Raw genomic sequence first — 25,099 nt, forward strand, 5'->3', positions numbered from 1 at the left:
TATATGATAGAAGGTACCATCCAGGAGACAGACATGTTCATACAAATTAAGTCTTTTATGTTTTCACCTTTCAGTTGACTATCTAGTGGTAATATTCACAATTTATTCTTTAAGTATTAATTTTGTAGCTTTGTATTATCTTCTCTTGGTTCTCCTCATTTCATTATGCATTAATTATCCCATATAGTTTTTTCTAATTTTTTGTGCTCATCATTTCTTCTGCTGAAGTAGAATTCTATCACAATCATATACCACAGCTTGTTTAATTATTCCCCAATTGATGTACAACCCTACAATTTTCACTTCTTTCCCATCAAAAAGAGAACTGCTATAAATATTTTGGAACATATACATTCTCTTACATTTCCTACATTTTCCCTGGTATATTTGGGAAATAGTCCCATAAATAGTACTGTTGGGTACAAAGTATAAACAATATATATATATATATATATATATATATATATATATATATATATATATATATATATATATATGTGTGTGTGTGTGTGTGTGTGTGTGTGTGTGTGTGTGTGTGTGTGTGTGTAATTCCAAATTTCTCTCCAAATGGTTGTGGTGGAACAATTAGTTTGGAGCAGTAAAGGCAGGGAAAGCTGGAATCATTCTGAGAATCCACTCCAAACAACCTTAAAATAACACTTCAAAATGAATACTGGAGTGTGAGAACCAACAAGGGGAGAGAGTGAAACAATATTTCTGCTGAAGACAACTTGGAAAAAAGGTAGAGAAAGTCTGGGGTTAGAATGAAGCACAGCCCACAGCAAGAGCATTTAAGGGAGAATAAGTAAAAGCCAAAACCAAAAACCCTCATCCCTATTGCTTGAGCTTCTGAACCTTGATCCAAGCCAACAACAAGACCTTATGGCACTGTTTAAACCAACAAGAGAGCACCCCCACCCCTTAAATTTCAAAGCTCTAGCAAAAGCCAGTAGTGAGGCCACAAGCCCAAGCACAAGACAATCCACAGTATGCTTGGTCACTGTAAGCCTATGGGGGTGGGGAGGACAGAACTACTGCTCAATCTACTCCACAGTGTACCTGGTCAGAGTAAGCTCAGAGTGAAGTCTCCAAGCTGAGAACACAGATCACCTTTAAGATAAAAATAAGTCAGAAAAAGTTGGAAAATTAGCAAACTTGAAAAATAAACAAACAAAAACATCAGCAACACCTAGCCATAGAAGATAAATATAAAGGCAAAGAGGAGAAGAGTAAGGCATGAACTCAGAAGCAGACAATAAGATGAAAGCAGCTATACACAACATTTCAAAAAAGGAGAATTGGTTTCAGGCACTGGTATATGCAAAAAGACATTCAAAAATCAAATAAGAGAGACAGAAGGAAAATTGAAAAGAGAAAAGAAAGAGATGGAAGAAAAAATAACAGTTTAAAAATCATAATTTGCCAAAAGGAAAAAGGCATACAAAAATCCAATGAAGAACAGTTCCTTAAAAAGTAGAATTGACCAAATGTAAAAGGATGTTCAAAAGATCATTGAAGAAAATAATTGCTTAAGAATTAGAATTGGGCAAGCAGAAGTTAAATACTTTATGAGATGTGAAGAAACAATACAACAAAAACAAAAGGATGATAAAAAGAAGAATATATGAAGTATCTCATTGGAAAAAACAACTGACCTATACAAAAGATCCTTTACATCTTGATAGAACATACCATAGACAATTAAATAATATCAATACTAAACATATATGTACAAAATGATTTATTGTCCAGATTTTTATTATTTTATTTTAATTTAATTTTTTTTTGCCCATAGCTGAATATTTTGTTGGGAAATTTTATTTAATTAGTTAATTTAGAATATTTTTCCATGGTTACATGATTCATGTTCTTTCCCTCCCCTTTCCCTAACCACTTCCCATAGCTGATGTACAATTCCACTGGGTTTCACATGTCTCATTGATCAAGACCTATTTCCATATTATTGATATTTGCACTAGGGTGATCATTTAGAGTCTATATCCTCAATCATATCCACATCTACCCATGTGATCAAGCCTTTTGTAAGGGGGGAAAGAGATTATTTTTATAAAAAAGGTTGAACTGGATCATTTAAGAATAGGGTCACCAGGACTTTATATTAATTTCAAAAAGATTTTTTTATAATTTATTTACAAAATATAAAAAGAGTGAAGTAAGAAAATCAGAGAGAAGATAGGTTAATATATCTAGCCTAAACACTAAGTAATTTACTTCGACCCCTGGCTCAATCCAGACAGGGGAGTTTAGTCCTTAACCAGAGAGGCTTCAGCCCTTGTATCCATGGATGTGGGGATACAGGGAGCCTCTCTCAAGAGGATAGGTCTTTCTTGAGGCTAGTTTTTTTACGAAAATCCAGAAAAGGAATTACCTTTTTTCACTTGTCATGTGTCAGTCCAAAGGAAGAGATTTAAGAACAGCCTCACAAGGAACAGGGGCTCAGGTCCAGTCAGAAGATTATTCTTCAGCCTCCACTCCAAGTAGAATTCCAAGTAGAATTGACTCACAAAGTTTTAAATCCCTTTTAAAGACATTCTTTTTTATGTCACTTTCTGTACCTTCTCCTAATTTTATGTCTACCATTCACAGTTAGAGCTTTGCTTTAAGATTGCCCAGGGGCAGTTAGTTTAATTCTGATTTGTCATCCACTATTGTACACATGGGTCACAGACCTCCCACTCAAGTGTAAATGCAGTGTTTACATCCTTGGTGATTAAATCTAAAAATGTGCAGATATCCCCAATCAACTTTTAAGTAGAGTGTTTACACTTTGGGTGATTAAATCTAAAAATAGGCAAAGATTACAATTTAATCTTCTCAATCAGGGGAGAGTTAATTAATTTCATTTTCCCAATCAGGTGAGAGTTAAATTTAATCTTTACAAGTTGTTTTTCATCTGTGTTTCTGTTCCTACAGTGTTTCCTCTGAATGTGGATAGTAGTTTTTCGTGTAGATTCCTCCAAGTTGTTCAGGGATATTGCTTTGCCACTAATGGAGAAGTCCATTATATCCGATTGTAACACAGTGTATCAGTCTCTTTTTACAATGTTCTCCTCATTCTACTGCTTTCACTCTGTATCATTTTTTGGAGGTCATTCCAGGTCACATGGAATTCCTCCAGGTCATTATTCCTTTGAGCACAATATTATTCCATCACCAACATATACCACAATTTGTTCAGGCAACCCCCAATTGGAGGGTGTCCCCTCATTTTCCATTTCTTTTGCCACCACAAAAAAAGCATGACTATGAATATTCTTGTTCAAGTCTTTTTCCTTCATATTTCTTTGGGGTAAAAATCCATCTGTGCTCTTAGTCTTCAGATTTTTAAAGGAGAAATTAAAATGCTACAGGAGGATATACAGGAAAACTCTATAAGTGACTGACCTAAAATTTTCCCTTTCAGAACTAGATAAATCTAACTGAAAATAAGAAGGAAGTTAAGGATATGAATGGAATTTTAAAAAAATTAGATTTAATCGATCTCTAGAGAAATATTAATAGAAATAGAAAGGAATGTACATTCTTCTCAGAAGTACATGGTACTACACAAAAATTGACCATGTATTGAGGCAGAAAAATTCCAAATTCAAATGCAGAAAAGCATGAATAATAAATGCACTCATTTCAGATCATAATACAATTAAATTATAATAAGTAAGTGCCAATAGAAAGACAAATTATAAATTAATTAAAAACAAAATTATCTAATTCTATAAAATGGGTTGGTTCAAAAGCAAATTATGGAAACATCAATGATTTCATTAAAGAGAATGGCAATGAAGAGGCAAAATGTTAAAATCTATGAGATATAAAAAAGTAGTGCTTAGGGAAACATTTATGTCTTTAAACACATATCAATGAAATATAGAAAAAATATGATCAATGAAATTGACATTCAACTAAAAAAGGAATAATTTAAAAGTCACCAAATGAAGACCAAATTGGTAATCCTAAAATATAAATTAAAAATTTATATATATATATATATATATATATTATTTATATATAAATAAATAAATAAAATCAATAAAAACTGAAAGTAAGGAATCATGGAAATAATAATATAAGGAATTTGTTTTATGTAAAACTAAAATAAAGAATTAATTTTATTTAAAAATGAAAGGAGAATGTGAAGTTATGAGTATCAAAAATTAAAAGGGTAAATTCACCCCCAATAAAAAGGAAATTAAAGAAATCATTAGGATCTCTTTTGTCTAATTATATGTCAAATATATGACATCCTATGTGTAATGTATGAATATTTACAAAAATAAAATTTGCTCAGTTTTAAAAAACGTAAATTTAATGCTTAAATAATACTATCTAAAAAAATTAATTTAACAAGTCATCAAAGAACTCCCTACGAAAAACCGAGGGCCAGATGGATTCATAAACATTCCCTACCAAACATTTAAAGCACAATGAATCTCAGTAACATAAATTTTTAAGAAAACAGGCAGAGTCATACCAAATATGTTTTCTTACATAAATATAGTGCTGATACTTAAACCAAAAAGAGTGAAACAGAGAATACGAATTATAAACCATTTTCAGGAATGAATATAGAGGCAAGGAGACTATAGTGTTGTATCATGAGGATCATTCATCATGATCAGGTAGGATTCATATCAGGAATACAGAGCTAGTTTAATATTAGGAAAACCAGAAGCATTATTGAATCTATCAAATAACAAAACTGACAATAATTACATATCAATTCTGAATAAATACCAAAAAGTCTTTGAAAAAATATAATATCCTTTCTTATTTTAGAAAAAAATAAATTACTTGTGTGACAAGGAAGTCACTTTAAAAGACTGATATATATTAATTTAAGGTCACCAAGGAATTCAGCTATGTAATTCCTAAATGAAAACTCAAGTCAGCAGTCAATCTTTTATGAAGTTTAATTACAAAATGAGGAAGAAAGGAATTCGAGATAGAGAGAGAGAAAAAGGGAGAGAAGGGAATAGGGCTTAAATACCCCTTCTGTTTAGGCTGGGCCAAAGGCCCAAGCCCTTAGATAGCTGGGGCAATGAAAGGAGATCAGTCCCTATTACTCACGTGACCAAAAATGGAGAAACAGTCTCCGGGGCCCCCACCTTCAGCTTCCTTCAGCGCAAGCTTCTCATAGCACACACCAACCACCCAGACAAACTCCTCAACCACCACCCTGAGTCTTCAGACCCCCCTATCCTTCAGGAAACCATCCAAGTTCCCTCCCCTCAGTCCTCACATCTACCAATCACCTGTCCATCAATTTCCCTGTGCCAATGGAGGCTCTAGCTTAACCCAGGACCGCCCAGAGGTCTCTGGCTTGCACATGTCTGTTGAAGGTCATATTTTCAAATAATTAAATTTTTGATCCTTTGCTACAGCCCTTTCTAAATCCTGTTAACCTGAGTAGGGTAGAGATTGGAATAATTAAATTTTGATCTAGGCTGCAGTCCTTACTCAATCCTGTTAGGACTGAATAGGGTGGAGATTGATTCCAAGTATCTCCATTGTATCAATTCTAAAATCAATCATGACTCAAAGAAATTCCTGTTCTATGCTTAAGCATAGGTCAAAGTCCTTTCCATTGTTCAGCAAAGGGTTTCTGTCCTAAAGTAATCTTAAGAAGGGAAGGAGAAGGAACCTCCCATGCCAATGGGATTCATATTCCAATAGTCAAGACCCACTATCAATAGGAAATTTTTCAAGTATGAAATTTCCCAATGGTGAAATTTCCAACATTTATAAGTCTAAGAAATTTTGAGGTTTACACTTGAAAAGATAGGAATAAGTGGAATTTCCCTAAAATGATAATTAACATATATCTAAACAAAAAGCAATAGATATCATCTGTAACACGAGTAATCTAGAATACTCCACAATGAGAAAAGTGGTCAAATAAGAATGCCTGTTTTCACCACTATTATTTAATATTGTTCTAGAAATACTAACTTAAGTGACAAGAGAAGGAAAAACAAAATGAATTTAATAAAGTAGTCAATAAGGAAAATAAGGCATTCTTTGCTAGAGGTATTGTGGTATACATAGAGAATCTTAGAACACCAACTAAAATTAATTTAAATAATTAATAATTTTAGCAAAATAACAAGATATAAAATAAACTCATAAATTATCAGTATTTCTATACATTACCAACAATGTCCAGCAATGAGTTAGAAAGAGAAATTCCTTTTAAAATTATTCAAGACAATATAAAATACCTGTGATTCTACTTACCAAAACAAAACACAGGTATTGCATGAAGATTTTTCATACAAATAAATCCACATATAAACAACTGGAAAATTATTAATTCCTCATGTGTAAGCTTAACTAAGATAATAACAATGATAATTCTACCTAAATTCATTTGATTATTCAGTGTCATGCCAATAAAACACTAGAATTATTTTAATGATCTAGAAAAAATAAGATTCTTTTGGAAGAAAAAAATTCTAGAATATCAAGGGATCTAATGAAAAAAAAAGGTGAAAAAAGGTACCCTTAGCAGTACCAGATCTCAAACTGTATTTTAAAGCAGTAATCTGCAAAATATATGGTACTGGCTAAGGAATAGCAGATCATTGGAATAGGTTAGATACAAAATATAAAGGTAAATGATAATAGCAACCTAGTTGTTTTATAAACCAAAGACTTTAGCTTTGGGGATAACAACTCACTATTTGAGAAAATCTAGGAAAATCTTAACAGTAGGGCAGAAACTAGATATAAACTGCTATCCACATCATATATATATATATATATATATATATATATATATATATATATATAGAGAGAGAGAGAGAGAGAGAGAGAGAGAGACCAAGATAAGGTAAAAATGGGTACATTATTTAGACATAAAGGGTGACACCATAAGAAAATTAGAGGAGCATAGAATGGTTTACCTGTCAGATTTATAGAGAAATGAAAAAAATATGACCAAATAAGAGAAAGATAACATAAGATATAAAGTGAATAATTTTGATTATATTCATTAAAAAAAAGTTTTGTACAAAAAACCTCAATGTAACAAAGATTAGAAAGGCAACAACTAACTTGGGGTGGGGAAAAACATAGCAAGTTTCTCTGAAAAGGCCTCATTTCTCAAAAACATAGTTCAGTCAAATTTGTAATAACACAAGTTAATCCCCAATTAACAAATAGTCAAAGGATATGGACAAGTAACTTGCAGATGAAGAAATAAATGTTCTTAATCACTCTTGATTAAAAATTACAAATCAATACAACTCTGATGTACCATCTCATATCTATCATATTGACCCATATTACAGCAAAATAAAATAATAAATATTGGAATCTATGTGGAAAAATTGGAATGCTAATCCATTGTTAGAGGAGTTTTCAATTGATCCAGTTATTCTGGAGGGCAACTTGGAACTATAGTCAAAGGACTATAAAAATGTGCATACCTTTTGATCCAGAAATTCCACTATAGTCATCCCTCGCTATATCATGGTTCAATTACTTCACTGTATCATGTTTTTACTTTTTTAATATATATATAATTCTATATTGTGGAGATATACTTATTGGGGCACATTATTGGCTGATGGAATGAAAGCAGCCAATCACAGTGCTATGTTCTGTATTCTGGGTGCTGATTGGCTCAGTGATAGATGGTTAATAAGAATGTAGGAAAGGTTTATAGGAGAGTGAGAAGAGTTTATAAGGCCTTTATATATATATATATATATATATTTATACATATATTTATAATATACTATAATATAACATAACATGCTACTTTGGGCATTTTCACCTATCCACAGGGTCTCTTTAACATAACTTCTTTGATAGGTGAGGGGTCACTGTACTTCATCTGTATCCAATATATAGATACAGATATAGATATATATATTTTAAAGGGGGCTAAAGGACATATTTATACCACAATCTTTTAGGAACTCTTTTGTGGTGGCAAAGAATTGGAGGTTATGGGGCTGACCAAGCATTGGAGAGTGGCTGAACAAATTGTTCTATATGATTCTTATGGAATACTATTGGTGCTATAAGAAATGAGGAGCAGGATGATATAAAAAAGCTATAAATATCAACATGAGTTGATTCAGAACAAAGTTAGCAGAACCAGGAGAACATTGAACACAGAAATAGCAATATTGTAAGATGATCAACTCTGAAAGATCTAGCTACTCTCGGGAATATAGTGATGTAGCTTAATTCATAATTAACACTCTTTCCCTGCATCATGGCCTTGCTGATAATAATTGCTATTCACAGGTGATCACTCTACATTATTTCTATTACTATCTACAATGCTTTCCAGGTTCTTCACAATTCACTTTGTATCACTTCATATCAGTCTTTCCAGATTTTTTCATGATTATCTTGTTCATCAATTTTTTTATGCTACAACACTATTCCAATATACCACAACTTGTTCATCCATTCCACAATTGGTGGTCATCCCTTTGGTTTCCAATTATTTACCACCAGTAAAAGAACAGCTTTAATTATTTTTTACAAATATGTCCTTTTTCTATATCTTTAATCTTTTTGGAATAGAGACCTAATGGTGGAGTTTCTGGGTTAAAGAATATGCACAAGTTGAAGACATGAGTTGATTCTGAACAAAGTTAGCAGAACCAGGAAAACATTGAACACATAAATAAAAATATTGTAAGATGATCAACTCTGATAGATTTAGCTATTCTCAGGGATTATTTCATTGTCCATTTTATCCTCTTTTTAGGATGAGGGTGATTTTCCTTGATAATCTTTGGAAATATAATGTTTAGGTTTTTTTTTTTTAATCACTGCTTTCCAGTCCTTTAATACTTCTTATTTTTATTCTTTTTTTATTATATTTTATTTGATCATTTCCAAGCATTATTTATTAAAGACATAGATCATTTTCTTTTCCTCCTCCCCCAACCCCCATAGCCGACGCGTAAATCCACTGGGTATTACATGTTTTCTTGATTTGAACCCATTGCTATGTTGATAATACTTGCATTACAGTGGTCATTTAGAGTCTCTCTTCTGTCATGTCCCCTCAACTGCTGTATTCAGGCAGTTGCTTTTCCTGGGTGTTTCCACTCCCATAGTTTATCCTTTGCTTATGAATAGTGTTTTTTTCTCCTAGAACCCTGCAAATTGTTCAGGGACATTACACCCCCACTAATGGAGAAGTCCATTACGTTCGATTATACCACAGTGTATTAGTCTCTGTGTACAATGTTCTCCTGGTTCTGCTCCTCTCGATCTGCTTCACTTCCTGGAGTTGTTCCAGTCTCCATGGAACTCCTCCACTTTATTATTCCTTTTAGCACAATAGTATTCCATCACCAACATATACCACAATTTGCTCAGCCATTCCCCAATTGATGGGCATCCCCTCGTTTTCCAGTTTTTGGCCACCACAAAGAGTACAGCTATGAATATTTTTATACAAGTCTTTTTGTCCATTATCTCTTTGGGGTACAGACCCAGCAGTGCTATGGCTGGATCAAAGGGTAGATATTCTTTTGTCGCCCTTTGGGCATCATTCCAAATTGCCCTCCAGAATGGTTGGATCAGTTCACAACTCCACCAGCAATAAATTAATGTCCCTACTTTGCCACATCCCCTCCAGCATTCATTACTTTCCTTTGCTGTTATGTTAGCCAATCTGCTAGGTGTGAGGTGATACCTCAGAGTTGTTTTTATTTGCATCTCTCTGATTATAAGAGATTTAGAACACTTCTTCATGTGCTTGGTAATAGTTTTGATTTCTTTATCTGAGAACTGCCTATCCATTTCCCTTGCCCATTTATCAATTGGAGAATGGCTAGATTTCTTGTACAATTGATTTAGCTCTTTATAAATATGAGCAATTAAACCTTTGTCAGAGGTTTCTATGAAGATTTTTTCCCAATTTGTTGTTTCCATTCTGATTTTAGTTACATTGGTTTTGTTTCTACAAAAGCTTTTTAGTTTGATGTAGTCAAAATTATTTATTTTACATTTTGTGATTCTTTCTGTCTTGCTTGGTTTTAAAGCTTTTCCCCTCCCAAAGGTCTGACATGTATACTATTCTGTGTTTACCCAATTTACTTATGGTTTCCTTCTTTATGTTTAAGTCACTCACCCATTTTGAATTTATCTTGGTGTAGGGTGTGAGGTGTTGATCTATTCCTAGTCTCTCCCACACTGTCTTCCAATTTTCCCAATAGTTTTTATCGAATAGTGGATTTTTGTCCCAAAAGCTGGGATCTTTGGGTTTATCGTATACTGTCTTGCTGAGGTCGCTTTCCCCCAGTCTATTCCACTGATCTTCCTTTCTGTTTCTTAGCCAGTACCAAATTGTTTTGATGACTGCTGCTTTGTAATATAGTTTTAGGTCAGGGACTGCAAGGCCCCCATCATATGTGGGTTTTTTTTTCATTATTTCCCTGGATATCCTTGATCTTTTGTTCTTCCAAATGAACTTTGTTATGGTTTTTTTCTAAATCAGTGAAGAAGTATTTTGGTAGTTCAATGGGTATGGCACTGAATAGATAAATAAATTTGGGTAGGATGGTCATTTTTATTATATTGGCTTGTCCTATCCATGAGCAGTTAATGTTTTTCCATTTGCTCAAGTCTAGTTTTAGTTGTTTGGAGAATGTTTTGTAGTTGTGTTCATATAGTTCCTGTGTTTGTCTCAGGAGGTAGATTCCTAGGTATTTTATTTTGTCTAAGGTGATTTTGAATGGGATTTCTCTTTCTAGTTCTTGCTGCTGAGCTGTGTTGGAGATATATAGAAAAGCTGATGATTTATGTGGGTTTATTTTGTATCCTGCAACTTTGCTAAAGTTGTTGATTATTTCAATTAGCTTTTTGGTTGAATCTCTAGGATTCTTTAAGTAGACCATCATGTCATCTGCAAAGAGTGAAAACCTGGTCTCCTCCTTGACTATTTTGATGACTTCAATTTCTTTTTCTTCTCTAATTGCTACTGCTAGTGTTTCTAGTACAATGTCAAATAATAGAGGTGATAATGGGCATCCCTGTTTCACTCCTGATCTTATTGGGAATGCATCTAGTTTATCCCAATTGCAGATGATATTAGCTGATGGTTTTAGATATATACTGTTTATTATTTTTAGGAATGACCCTTCTATTCCTATGCTTTCTAGTGTTTTTAATAGGAATGGGTGTTGTATTTTATTAAATGCTTTTTCTGCATCTATTGAGATAATCATGTGGTTCTTGCTGGTTTGCTTGTTGATGTGGTCAATTATGTGGATGGTTTTCCTAATGTTGAACCAGCCCTGCATCCCTGGTATAAATCCTACTTGATCATGATGAATGATCCTTCTGAGCACTTGCTGGAGTCTTTTTGCTAGTATCCTATTTAAGATTATTGCATCTATATTCATTAGGGAGATTGGTCTATAGTTTTCTTTCTCTGTTTTTAACCTGCCTGGTTTTGGAATTAGTACCATATTTGTGTCGTAAAAGGAGTTTGGTAGAACTCCCTCTTTGCTTATTTTGTCAAATAGTTTGTATAGTATTGGGGTTAACTGTTCTCTGAATGTTTGATAGAATTCACTGGTGAATCCATCAGGCCCTGGGGATTTTTTCTTAGGAAGTTCTTTGATGGCTTGTTGGATTTCAATTTCTGATATGGGATTATTTAGGAATTCTATTTCCTCTTCTGTTAGTCTAGGCAGTTTGTATTTTTGTATATATTCATCCATTTCTCCTAAATTGGTGTATTTATTGCCATATAATTGGGCAAAGTAATTTCTAATGATTGCCTTAATTTCCTCTTCATCAGAGGTGCTGTCCCCCTTTTCATCTTTAATGCTGTGAATTTGCTTTTCTTCCTTCCTTTTTTTAATTAGATTGACCAGTACCTTGTCTATTTTGTTTGTTTGTTCAAAGTACCAGCTTCTTGTCTTATTTATTAAATCAATAGTTCTATCACTTTTGATTTTATTAATTTCTCCCTTAATTTTTAGGATTTCTAGTTTTCTTCTGGGGGGTTTTAATTTGATCGCTTTCGAGTTTTTTCATTTGCATTTCCAATTGATTGATCTCTACTCTCCCTTGTTTGTTAATATAAGCATTCAGGGATATGAATTTACCTCTGATTACCACTTTGGCTGCATCCCAAAAGATTTGAAAGGATGTCTCGCCATGGTAATTTTCCTCGATGAAATTATTAATTGTTTCTATGATTTCTTCTTTAACTAAATGATTTTGGAGTATCATATTGTTTAATTTCCAATTGGTTTTAGATTTGGTTTTCCATGTACCATTACTAATCATTATTTTTATTGCCTTGTGATCTGAGAAGGCTGCATTAATTATTTCTGCTTTTCTGCATTTGTGTGCTATGTTTCTGTGACCTAATATATGGTCAATTTTTGTGAATGTGCCATGTGATGCTGAGAAGAAGGTGTATTCCTTTTTATCCCTATTTATTTTTCTCCATATGTCTATTAATTCTAATTTTTCTAAGATTTCATTCACTTCTTTTACCTCTTTCTTATTTTTTTTTTGATTTGATTCATCTAAATTTGATAATGGTTGGTTTAAATCTCCCACTAATATGGTTTTACTGTCTATTTCTTCCTTCAATTCTCCTAGTTTCTCCATTAGAAATTTGGGTGCTATATTATTTGGTGCATACATGTTGATTAGTTATATTTCCTCATTGTCTAAAGTCCCTTTTAACAAAATATAATTACCTTCCCTATCCCTTTTGATCAGGTCTATTTTTGCTTTGGCTTTATCAGATATCATGATTACCACTCCTGCCTTCTTTCTGTCAGTTGAGGCCCAGAAGGTCTTACTCCATCCTTTAATTCTGACCTTGTGGGTGTCAACCCGCCTCATGTTTGTTTCTTGAAGCCAACATATGGTAGGGTTTTGGATTCTAATCAATTCTGCTATTCGCCTATGTTTTATGGGTGAGTTCATCCCATTAATGTTCAAAGTTATGATTGTCATTTGTGGAGTCTGTGGCAATTTGATATCCTTCCCTAATTCTAACCTTTTCTTCTTTGGCTCTACCTTTTAGTCCAGTGATTTACTTTGAATCAGTCCCCCTTGTCCCCTCCCTTGATGTTTCCCTTTTTAGTCCCTCCCTTTTTCTTCCCTCCCCCTCTCCCCCTCTCTTTCCCTCCCTTTTTGTTTTCCCTCTCCCCCTCCCCTCCTTGGTTTTCCCTTCTCCCTACCCTTGTTGGGTAAGATAGAATTCAAGATACCAATGGATCTGGATGTTTATCCCTCTCAGAGCTGATTTCCCTGAGATTAAGGTTTAAGTAAAAAACCCTCTCTTCCTCTCCTTCTTATAGGAGTTTTCTTCCCCTCCCCTTCCCATGTGAATCTTTGTGTGAGAAAGATTATTCTATTTGGTCTTTCTTTACCCCCTATTTATACATTATATTTTCCCCACATGTTAGTATACATAGATTGATAGAGATGTATTCCTTATAGAAGAGAGTTTGAGTAAAAGAAGAAGATAACATTTTTCACTTTCCTTAATATTTACCTTTTCAGGTATTCCTTGCTCTTTGTTTTTTGGTATCAAACTTTCCACAGTGCTCTGGTCTTTTCTTTGCAAAAAGTTGGAAGTCTTCTATTTTGTTGAATGCCCATACTTTCCCTTGGTAGTATATGGTCAGTTTTGCTGGGTAGCTGATTCTTGGTTGAAGACCCAGCTCTCTTGCCTTCCTGAAGATCATGTTTCATGCCTTACGATCATTCAGAATAGAACTTGCAAAGTCTTGTGTGACCCTGATTGGCATTCCTTTATATCTAAATTGTCTGTTTCTGGCTTCCTGTAGGATTTTTTCTTTTGTTTGAGAGCTTTGGAATTTGGCAATTACGTTCCTGGGAGTTGTCTTTTGGGGGTTTAGTGTAGAAGGTGTTCTGTGAGCTCTGTCAGTGGCTGTATTGCCCCCTTGTTCTAGAATCTCTGGGCAATTTTCTTTGATTATATCTTGTATCACGATGGCGAGTTTGGTGTTTATTTCTGGCTTTTCTGGAAGTCCAATTATTCTTAAATTATCTCTTCTCCCTCGATTTTCCAGATCTGTCACCTTGTTGGTGAGATATTTTATGTTCTCTTCTAATTTCTTGGTATTTTGGCTTTGCTTTATTAATTCTTGCTCTTTTACATGATCGTTGTCTTCCAGCTGCCTGTTTCTGGCCTGTAAAGCCTGGTTTTCCTTTCCACTTTGGTCAAACCGGTTTTGTAGATGCGTGAATTTCTTTTGCATTATTTCCCACTTTTCCTCCCAGAAGGCTTCCATCTTTTTGGTCATTTCTGATTCAAATTCTTCATGGGTTTGTGGAGAGTTTCCATTTCCTTTGGAAGGTTTCAGAGCATTTTCTTGTGTATTGTCTTCTATCTCCTCTGTATTTTGTATTTTGGCTCCATAGAATGTGTCCAAAGTCGCCTCTTTCTTCTTATTTTTCTTGGTATTTTGGGGCTTCTGTGCTTCTGTGGAGTTTGCCATCTCTGAATGTGGAGGATTAGCTTTTCTTATCTCTGTCTGGTGTTCAGAGACTTTAGTCCTGGTCTGGTTGTCGGTTCTATGAGCTTTCCCTGGGTTAAATTGAGTATGCCTTAAGGCAATGCCTTTCACTGGAACTGGAATGGAATGGACCAGGGGGCCACACTCTCCCCCAGTTCTCTCTGTTTCCCTGCTGCTAAGGTGCCCCCCTGACTGGGTCTGATTGCTTTCCAGAAGTTGCCTTCAGAATAGCTGGCCGTGAGGCTGTTTTGTCGGCCCTGAGGGTTGCTGTTGTTTCAGAGGACCCTGCTCTCTGAGGAAGAAGGGGCTGTGGCTTCCTGGAGCTCCGAGAGCAGTGAATTTCACTGAGACTTGGATAGCAGGATCCAGCTGGTGAGGCTGTCTTGCCCGTCCTGAGGGTTGCTGTTGTTTCAGAAGACCCTGCTCTCTGAGGTGGGAGAGGCTGCGGCTTCCCAGAGCCTTGGAGTCTGAGCTCCTACCCCTTAGGTCTGAGTGATCTCAGGTTCTGGCTTTTTAGGGGGGCCGTACCTTTTGATCTGGGTCCAGGTCCAGGAGGAGGATTCCCAGGGTCTGTGCTGTTGATTGTTTTGAATTTCGGCGCCTTAGGAGCTTATAGTTTGAGATCGGTCGGGAAGGGTTTTCTGGAGATCTCAACTTTAGCTTTCTCTAAGCCACCATGTTGACCAGAAGTCTCCCTTTAATACTTCTTAAATTATCTCTTCCTGCACTATTTTCTAGGTCATTTTTTCCAGTGATATACTTTACATTTCTTTATTTTTGTTTTATTGTGTTTTTATGTCTCATGAAGACATTGTTCACTTTCCTAATTTTAATTTTTATGAAAATATTTTCGTCATCTATCTTTTGAACTTCCTATTCCATGCAGTGCATTCTACAATTTATGGAAAGAATATTCATTCTTCAGTGAATTTTGGTACATTTTGTTTTATTTGACCAATTCTGCTTTTTAATGATTTCTTCTCCTCAGTATAGTTTTATGTGTTTTCTCTTTTGGTCCTGTTTTCTTTTTAAGAACTCCTTATCTTGTTTTTATACCTTTTTTACCATTTGGTCTATTTTATTTTTTAAGATATTATTTTCTACAACATTATTTTAATGATCATATTATTTGTCATTCCTTATTGTAAAATAGTATTCCATTATAATCACAAATGAGAACTATTTTAACCATTCTCCAATTAGTGGACATTTCTTCACTTTACAGTTCTTTGCCACCTCAGTTAAAGCTTCTGTAGGTATTTTTGTACGAGGTCAGTAGCTCAATTTATGTCTTATTTCTTCATTTTTAACTTTATGTTAAAGTTTGACTCTCCTAGGGTGGAGAAGTCACTATTCCAATCTTCAGGGTTTTGGAGTGTGTGTGTGTGTGTGTGTGTGTGTGTGTGTGTGTGTGTGTGTGTGTGTGTGTGAGTGTGTCTGTTTGTGCTGTATTTTTTTTTCAGAACTACCTTTTAGGGTCTGTATTTTTCATTTCTTCTATTGTGGTATCATCCAAAGAGTGCTATGGTCACTGTGTTCTTTTCTATGAATGATCATAAACATCCTTTTTTCACCCTAGAATCATTCTCTGGTTGTCTGATCCTCCTACCTTTGAACTGTGAACCAGAGCTAATATTTAGTGCAATCGGGTCACATATCTAGTATCAGCAAAGGGTCCATGCTGAGAATTTTGGAAGCTCCTACCAATCACCTGAAACCAAGACCTATTGCATGTTTATAGGGGAATTTCCAGTGCCGTTGTGGCCTGTTCTAGGCTATGTTCAACTCTTACCATGGTGATAAAAGCCTTTTATGTCTCATTTTTAATTTGTTTTGGGTTGGAAATTTTTCACCCTGACCTTTTGCTTCGTTTGTCACTCCAGAATTTGATTTAAGACATAATTCTAAAGTTGTGTGGAGAGGAATTTTGGATAACTCAGATGAATCTCTGACCTTTAAATTTCAATCTTGAATCTTTGTCTTCTTCATATTAAAAATAATAATAATAATAATGGCAATACTGGAGCATGTGGGAGGTCTGAAAATCCTACTTGTTTTCACTATAAGATTTCTCTCACTTGTTGTTGTTTTTTTGGAGGCCAGTGCTTTAGCCACATTTTTTTTTTTGCTAACATCCTTTATACTGTTCCTGCATAATTGCTTTATGAAATGTGTTGCAGCCAGTACATGTATATCAAGAACAATATTCTACATCACCATTTGAATAATTCTCAACTGTATTCTTCAGTGACTAAGGTAGCCTAGGATTTCTCCTATAACATTACTAAAAGTTTGAAAAATATACCTATTTCAGAAGAAAAAAATTCTCCATCATCAAGAGAAGCTTTCAATTTCCAAAAGACAATATGCATCATTTTCCTGGTACTAGTCAATTTTGAACCAAGCTCTTCATTCATTCTAACAATGTATCAATACAACTATCTCTTTCTCTATTCCTCTCTCTCTATCTCTCTTTCTCTGTCTCTGTGTCTCTCTGTCTCTGTTTGTCTGTCTGTCTGTCTGTCTGTCTCTTTCTCTCTCTCTCTCACACACACACACAGACACATTGTAGAAACCAGTATGAAATGGATATGTTTATCTAATTGTACATAATATTCTGTACAATAGTTAATTTTCAGCACCGCTTTTTTTTTAAATGTATGCTGTTAAGCCAAATTCTTTTGAGTGATTACAGATCTCATTTGGAAGACTATGAAAATGTCTTGGGGTTTAATGAAATATTCTTATTGATAGCCATTTCAGTACAATCTAGGCCATAACAATACCTAAAGAGAATCTCTTTTTGAAATGGATTATGTGGTGGATCTTTTTTTAAGACAGTGATGAATGTCTTTGGCAAGAATATATCTCCATATTTTATTTACTATTTGATATTATTAATATTATTATTAATAGCAATAGCACCTAATTTCTACTTATCCTTCTAGATATTATACTTATGCATATATATTCATATGTATCATTTCAAGTACTCACTGTAGTAACTGTACTGTAGATGTTATTATCCAAATTTTTGTAATAAAGAAATTAAGAGTGTGGCAGGTAAAGTGATTTGCCAAGGATTACACATTAACTCAGGTCTTTTTATCTCTAAGTGTAGCACTATATCAGAAAATCCTCTAAATATCAAGCAAATTTATATCCATTTTAAGCAATCACACATTTTTCATTTTTGATATTTTGAAATTTAAATAGGAAACATTTATTTAAAAGATATAGTTTAAGGACACATTTTCTTCTATTGAATTGTTTTTATTTTTAATTTGACAAACAATAAACACAATGTTGTCATATTCTAAATTAATTCATTTGTGTCATAATAAATATATAGTCTACTTTGGAATATTACTTGCCAAAGGTTTCTCACTTATTAAATTACGAGGAGCTGTAAAGTTTGAGATCCCTCAGTTTCTCATTTCAAAGAAACTCTTTCAATTTCCCAAGAAATTACTGGTGTGTACAATGGTACAGTAGAATGTACAGAAACAAAATTTTAAATAAAGGGATAGATCACTGATTCTGACTGCCTGGTCAAATTGTAACTTTCAATAAGTAGGAATTATTCTCTGCTCTCCTCATTATCCTCAGTTAGGGTGGTTATAATCTTCAGGACTCTCGACATTCCTTTGTGGGCTTCGAGGTACATCTATTCTTTTTTTTTTAAATGGTTGCTATCTGTCATAGTAACAACAGTAAGACAAAAAAAGGGGGCTGGGCAAACAAGTCTAGTGACTTACTCAAGGTCACATATCTAGAAAGTCACTGAATCCAGTTTTCAACCCAAATCCTCCTAACTCCAGGCCCAGCACTCTGTCCATTAGGCCACTTACCTACCCCATATATCTTCCTACCCCTCATTTCTACGCCATCATTTCTACCCCATCATTTCTACTCCTCCTTCACTGTTTATAACTAGTATTATATTTCAGTTATTTTAACCACTTACTGATTGACTTTAAAAAGGAATATTTACTTCAAAGGTAAGTTCTCATTCAAATAAGTCTCTGCCTTAGCTATTGCTGGAATGAACTTTGAAGGTGACTACTAAAGGTCATTCCAGCTCCTGGCTGAGCTGTCTCCAGAATCCAAATGTTAGGGATCTGGGATATCAATTTCTTTTCACTTAAAATGAAAAAACCAAATAGTAAGTCAGACAAAGAACCCAGACCTCCATTCACAGGGCTACATAACCTATTGGGAGAGAATGTTAAGGCTTAGCCATTTATAACTTTGTCTTTCAATAGGCACAACTAGTGAAGAATGTAAAACAAGAACAAACTGGTCAAATTTAAAGAAGAGTCTCTTATTCACAGAATAGTTTGTAGATCAGAATTAATTATTGAATATCTATTCATATTCCAAAGTCTCTCCAAAGCACTTCTATTGCATATTATAATGACTGTTTTGGAAGCAGGTTACCACTCTCTCTTTGGGGAATATTGGGTGAGTATCTTGATATTTCCTACTAAGAATCTAGTCCAGGTTTTATTTTTATCATTCCATCTCCCTGTTTGTCTATCATCTATACATCTATCTATATTTATTATCTATCTATCAATCAATTTTATTTCTCTATTATATCTAATAATAGTTAATATTTCAATGATTCTACATAAATGCAAATATATTTATATATTATATACATATATAAAGAAAAAGAAAATTGGAAAGATAGACTCAGAGTTATATGAAGAATGATGCATAGTCAAAGAAAGACAGAAATAACAGTATCTTTCAGGTTTTGGGGTTTTATGCCCATCCTATTATCAATATTAATAAGTTATCAGTATTTTAAAATCATTTTAATATCTTCCATTCCTCCAGATGCTAACAGAATCTTTCAATAATTTCAAAATCATAAAGTCCCTGGATCAGCCTCCAGTAACAATTTCTTTTTTATATACTATATTCAATAAGAGATTTCATTTTTCATTTCTTTGTTTTATTCAGTGACATTTCTACTTTGCTTTGAGGAATGATGAGATATGACTCCTGGGGGTGGACCCTTAGCCATCTTAAAACAAACAAATAAAATAAAAAATAAGATCTAGGATTAAGTTGTAAAACACTAGATATATTATTAAGTGATAGAAATTGAATGACACTGATATTAGACCAAGTATTTGACTCTGACTCAGCATCTCATTGCTTATAAAATAATGTGGTGGAGAAAGGAGAGCTGGAGTAGACAAATTCAAATGTTCCAGGTTAATAATTCGCTGAATCTGTGAATTGAGGATAGGCCCTAGGTCACACTTCAGAAAGATGAGCAGATATATGGGATTAATGCTTAAGTCTTCTGATTTCAGAAATTTTTTTCACCCAATTGAACTTCTTAAACAGATAATAAGGGCCTTCTGGGAAAATAAATTGAAACCTAGTGATTTTTCTTACTGACAGGGAAGAACAGTTCATGATTCCTAAGGTAGATAAGTCTTAAAAAACAAGACAGCTTCTTGATAGGAGAAAGAATCTGCAAGGAAACATATGAGGAATTTAAGTGATATAAGAATAAGAGGTGATTCTACTAAGCAGAGAACAAATTGATTTAAATAAGAGAATATATTTTTACTTTCTGCCAGCCTAATAAGTTAGTGCTTCTAATAATAGCAATACTATAACAATGATCAATTATGAAAGACTTAGGTACTGTGATCAAGAAAATTACCTGACATAATTCCAAAGGATCCATGATTAAAATTTTTATACATGTCCTGAGAGAGAGAGAGAAAAGTGACAAACTCTGGGTATAGATTGAATAATATATTTTTCATTTTATTTTTTCTCCTTTTTGTTTGTTTTTTCATCATAGAAAATAATGAAAATGTGTTTTGCATTACTCCACATGGATAATAGATTATATTTCTTGCCTTCACAAAGGGTAGAGGAAGAGCAGGATAAGAGGGAAAGAATTTGGAATTCAAATTTTAAAAAGACTATTTACATTAAAAATAATAAATTTATAGATTATAGTTTTATTGATAGTCCAAAAGTACAATCTAACTGACCAAGGAGATCCAGTAATTACTGATGGATTTTTGGAATTGGATGAGCCTTTAGAAATTCACTTGGCAGAGCATAGCCAGGATGACAGAGTAGAAGTACAGAAAGCAACAACTATTCTGATAATCCTTTCCAATTAACCTTAAAATAATGCTTCAAAATGATTATTGGTTTGGCTGAACCAATAACAGGTTGGAATAGGGCAATTTTCTTGAAGAAAAAGAGTTATCTGTTTTAATGCATATATGAAGGGAGCTTAGACAGCAGTAGGGTTGCACTAAGAAATACCAACTCAATTCTCACCCCTCCTGATCAAGGTTCAGCCCAAGCCAACATCAAGACCCCAAGACCTTCCATAAATCAGTATAAGAGCACTCCTATGCCCAACTGTTAAAGTTCTGTAACTGGTGCAAACCCGCAGTGCAGCCACAAGCCTAGTCCATGACAGCACAAAGAAGACTTGGTGCATGGAAGACTAAAGGGAGAGTAAAAGACTTTACTCAAACCTGTATTGAGTCCCAGAATCCTGGCCTAAGACAGTCTGAAATGTTCCTGAACAGGTTAAGCACAGAATGAGCCCTGACATGAGGTCCTAAGTCCAATAAAAAGGATCTAGAAGAGAATAAATTAGCAGTGGGATGTAACTTTCAGACCTCATAGCCCAGGGACCATCATATCACCTTGGAAGAACTGAAAACTTGAAGAAACTATAGCAATGGGTAGAAGCAAGGAAAATCTGAAGTTCAAGAGAACCCCCCCCCTTATACCCTGAGAACAGAGCCAACCTTTAAAATAAAAAATAAAAATTAGAAAAAGACTAAGAAAATGAGCAAACATAAAAAATCCATACCATAAAATATATTTATTTTATACTTCTTGGAAAAAAAAGAAGTGCAAGCCACAAATACAGAAGGGGACAGTGAGATTAAGAGAGCCATGCAAAACTTCAAAGAAAAATAGGAATTGTTATCAAGCTCTGTAAAAGCTCAAAAAGGAATAAAAAAATCAAATAAGACAGCTTAAAAATAAGGAAGAGAAAGGAAAGAGATGCAGGAAGAAAACATTTTAAAAAGCAAAACTGACCAAATGTAAGAAAAATCCAATGAGTAACAGAATTCTTTAAAATATAGATGAATAAAGTACTGTTTAATCTAATCACAAACAGAAGAAAAAAGAGAATCAGATTAACAGTATCAATGATGTGTGATCTCACCTCTAATAAAGAGGAAATTAAGTTAATAAAGAACTATTTTGCCCAATTATATGGCAATAAATATGACAATCTAGATGAAGTAGGTGAATATTTATAAAACATATAAATTGCCTAGATTAACAAAAGAGGAAATAGAATACTTAATAATCCCATCTCAGAAAAAGAAATTGAATAAGCTATCAAGCAACTTCCTATGAAAATCCATAGGGCCAGATGGATTCAAAGTGAACTCTATCAAACATTTAAAGAACAACTAATCCCAGTACTATAGAATTTATTTGACAAAATAAGCAAAGAAAAGTTTTATGGAATTCTTTTTATGACATAAATATGCTATTGATTCCAAAGCCACAAAGAACAAAAACAGAAAAAGAAAACTCTAGACCAATACCCTTAATGAACATAGATGAAAAAATCTTAAATAAAAGACTATCAAAAAGTCTACAGCAAGTTATTATAAGGATTATTCACTTTGACAAGGAGGTCATTTGTTCCAGGAATGCAAGGATGGTTTAATATCAGGAAAATCATCCACATAATTGACCATATTAATCATCAGACCAACAGATATCATATGATTATCTCAATAGATGCAGAAAATGCTATTGGCAAAATAGAATACCCATTCTTATTGAAAACACTAGAAAGTATAGGAATAGAAGGAGCTTTCCTAAAACTAATAAACATCATATATTTAAAACCATCAGCAAATAGCATCTGCAATGGGGACAAGTTAGAAACTTTCCCAATAAGATCAGGAGTAAATCAAGGATGTCCATTATCACCTCTATTATTTAATATTGTGCTAGAAATGCTAGCAATAGTAATTAGAGAAGAAAAGAAATTGAAAGGATTAAATAGGCAATGAGGAAACTAAACTATCACTCTTTGCAAATGATATAATGATATATTTAAAGAATCCTAGAAAATCAACTAAAAGAGTATTAGAAATAATTAACAATTTTGGCAAAGTTGCAGTGTACAAGATAAACTCGCATAAATCATCAGCATTTCTATGTATTTCCAACAAAATTCAGCAGCTGGAGTTAGAAAGAGAAAGTCCACTTAAAATCACTCTAGACAATATAAAATTTTAGGAATCTGTTTGCTAAGACAAACACAGGAATTATATGAATACAATTACATAACACTTTTCATACAATTAAAACTAGATTTAAATAAATGGAAGACAGTAATTGCTCATGGTTAGGACAAGCTAACCTAAGAAAAATGACAAAACCTACTCAAAATTATTGAGATATTCAGTGCTATACCTTTCAAACTACCAAAAATATTTTCATAGAATTAGAAAAAATTATAACAAAGTTCATTTGGAAGAACAAGGGATCAAGAATATCAAAGGAAATAATAAAAAATAGAGTCAGTACGAGATCTTATATGGTACTAGTAAGTAATGGTTATCAAAACAATATGGTACTGGCTAAGAGACAGAAGGGTGGATCAATGGAAATAGACTAGGGCTCAATGACTTCAGCAAGCTAATGTTTGATAAATTCAAAGCTCCAGTCTATTGGGACAAGAACTCACCATTTGATAAAAACTGCTGAGAAAATTGAAAAACAGTATGGGAAAAATCACATGTACAACATCACCTCACACCCTATATGAAGATAAATTCAAAATGGGTAAATGACAAATATAAAGAGTAAAATCACAAATAAATTGGTGAACACAAAATAGTATAGATGTCAGATCTGTTGGAAAGGAAGGAATTTATGACCACGCCAGAGATGGAGAACTTTACAAAATGTAAAATGAATGACTTTGATTATATCAAATTAAAAAAATTTTGGAAAACAAAACCAGTACAACCAAAATTAGAAGGAGAGCAACCAACTGGAAGCACATCTTTTATAACAAAACTCTCTAAAAAAGATTTAATTCCCAAATACATGAGAAACTAAGTCTAATTTATAAAAATCAAGCCATTCTGAAATTGACAAATGGTCAAGGAACAAGGCAGTTTTCACATGATGAAATCAAAGCTATCAATAACTATATTAAAAAAGTGTTCTAAATTCCTACTGAATAGATAAATAGAAATTAAAACAACTGTGAGGTACCACCTCATACCTAGTAGATCAGCCAATATGGCAGCAAAGGAAAGTAATAAATGTTAGATGGGATGTGGCAAAATAGGAACACTAATGTGTTGCTGGAGGAGTTTTGAATTGATCAAACAATTCTTTTTTTTTTTTAATGATATTTTATTTGATCATTTCCAAGCATTATTCATTAAAGACATAGATCATTTTCTTTTCCTCCTCCCCCAACCCCCATAGCCGAAGCGTAAATCCACTGGGCATTACATGTTATCTTGATTTGAACCCATTGCTATGTTGATAATATTTGCATTAGAGTGGTCATTTAGAGTCTCTCCTCTGTCATGTCCCCTCAACTGCTGTATTCAGGCAGTTGCTTTTCCTCGGTGTTTCCACTCCCATAGTTTATCCTTTGCTTATGAATAGTGTTTTTTTCTCCTAGAACCCTGCAAATTGTTCAGGGACATTACACCCCCACTAATGGAGAAGTCCATTACGTTCGATTATACCACAGTGCATTAGTCTCTATGTACAAAGTTCTCTTGGTTCTGCTCCTCTCGCTTTGCATCACTTCCTGGAGGTTGTTCCAGTCTCCATGGAACTCTTCCACTTTATTATTCCTTTTAGCACAATAGTATTCCATCACCAACATATACCACAATTTGCTCAGCCATTCCCCAATTGATGGGCATCCCCTCGTTTTCCGGTTTTTGGCCACCACAAAGAGCGCAGCTATGAATATTTTTGTACAAGACTTTTTGTCCATTATCTCTTTAGGGTACAGACCCAGCAGTGCTATGGCTGGATCAAAGGGTAGATATTCTTTTGTCGCCCTTTGGGCATAGTTCCAAATTGCCCTCCAGAATGGTTGGATCAGTTCACAACTCCACCAGCAATGAATTAATGTCCCTACTTTGCCACATCCCCTCCAGCATTCATTACTTTCCTTTGCTATTATGTTGGCCAATCTGCTAGGTGTGAGGTGATACCTCAGAGTTGTTTTGATTTGCATCTCTCTGATTATAAGATATTTAGAACACTTCTTCATGTGCTTATTAATAGTTTTGATTTCTTTATCTGAGAACTGCCTATCCATATCCCTTACCCATTTATCAATTGGAGAATGGCTTGATTTTTTATACAGTTGATTTAGCGCTTTATAAATTTGAGTAATTAAACATTTGTCAGAAGTTTCTATGAAGATTTTTTCCCAGTTTGTTGTTTCCCTTCTGATTTTAGTTGCATTGGTTTTGTTTGTGCAAAAGCTTTTTAATTTGATGTAGTCAAATTAT

Source organism: Monodelphis domestica, chromosome 5, assembly GCF_027887165.1.
Source record: "Monodelphis domestica isolate mMonDom1 chromosome 5, mMonDom1.pri, whole genome shotgun sequence".
NCBI lineage: Eukaryota > Metazoa > Chordata > Mammalia > Didelphimorphia > Didelphidae > Monodelphis > Monodelphis domestica.